This window comes from Wasmannia auropunctata, unplaced genomic scaffold (genome assembly GCF_000956235.1).
Source record: "Wasmannia auropunctata unplaced genomic scaffold, wasmannia.A_1.0 LD336088.1, whole genome shotgun sequence".
NCBI lineage: Eukaryota > Metazoa > Arthropoda > Insecta > Hymenoptera > Formicidae > Wasmannia > Wasmannia auropunctata.
Genome location: NW_012026802.1, coordinates 4,158,839 through 4,160,079, shown reverse-complemented (window position 1 = coordinate 4,160,079; position 1,241 = coordinate 4,158,839).

The window sequence follows — 1,241 nt, the reverse complement described above, 5'->3', positions numbered from 1 at the left end:
ATAATATTACTATGAATATTAACTCCTCACAATCTGGAATAGATAATCTTGGCGATGGCAAGCGCTTGTCAGAGAAATCAGCGACTAATAAGTGTCGCGAAAAAGAGTCACCAGACACTACACAAAGCGCTGATGTGATTACCACAGCACTAAATAAATAATGACACAACATTAAATAAATAACCTCAGTACATACAATAACCTCAGTACAAAATTTCTGCGATGAAAACCGCTCACGAAGTTAGCGCAGCGAGAGAACCAATAACCGTTGCGGAAAAGAGCCAACAATAAACTTCGAGACTTTAGTCACAATTTAAAATTAGAGAAAGATCAAACTGTCATAGCGACTGTACTTGTCAAAGTCCGAGCGAGTAATGTCCTATTGTATGTATATCGTTCTTTATCACCAATGTCTGTAGGACAAAAATTGTATTCGTCTTTTTGTATCTTTATAAACAAAGGTTTGTAATCATGGTCATATATTATAAGCGCAATCTAAGTATTCCACGTCTGTTTGCAAGTTAATATTGTTTTTTTGGCGTTTGATGTTGATCATTTCTGATATCAATCGTTTATTAAAATTTCTCTCTATATCCAGAATTTCCACGTTCTCCCAGTTAAAATCATGATTGTGAGTGAGTCTATGATCTGTTACGACTGAGTGGGAGTTAGAATTCCTATTAATATCATTTTTGTGTTCACTAATTCTAGTCTTTAAAAATCTCTTTGTTTGACCTAGTAGCATGCATCGCAGTTTTTACATCAAATTTTATAAACCACATGTTTCTTTAGGTAATGTGGTAATTAATCTTTATGTACTTTGATAATGCTTTGTAGTTTATTAATGCTGTAAAAGGATAATTTTACGTCATTGTCTTTTACAATGTTCTTAAATTTTTCAGAAATGTTTTTGACGTAGGGTATTGTGAACCATTTAATTTTTTCTTTCTCGTTAGTTGTAATATTGCTATTCTGGTTGATTACAATTTTTTTATTTACTAACGTCGTAATTCATGATGCAATTGTCTCAAAAATAAATTTAAGAGGATAGTCGTTCTCCAATAATATGTTCACAATGTATTCCAAATTTTTTTGAAATTCTGGATGTGAGAGAGTAAATGCTCTGTCTATTAAACCCATAATTGTGTCTCTTTTTTTAGAGAGGGGGTGCTGTGATTGAAAGTTTAGATATCTCCTCGAGAATGTTGGTTTGTGATACCAATCAAAGATCGGAAGAGCAC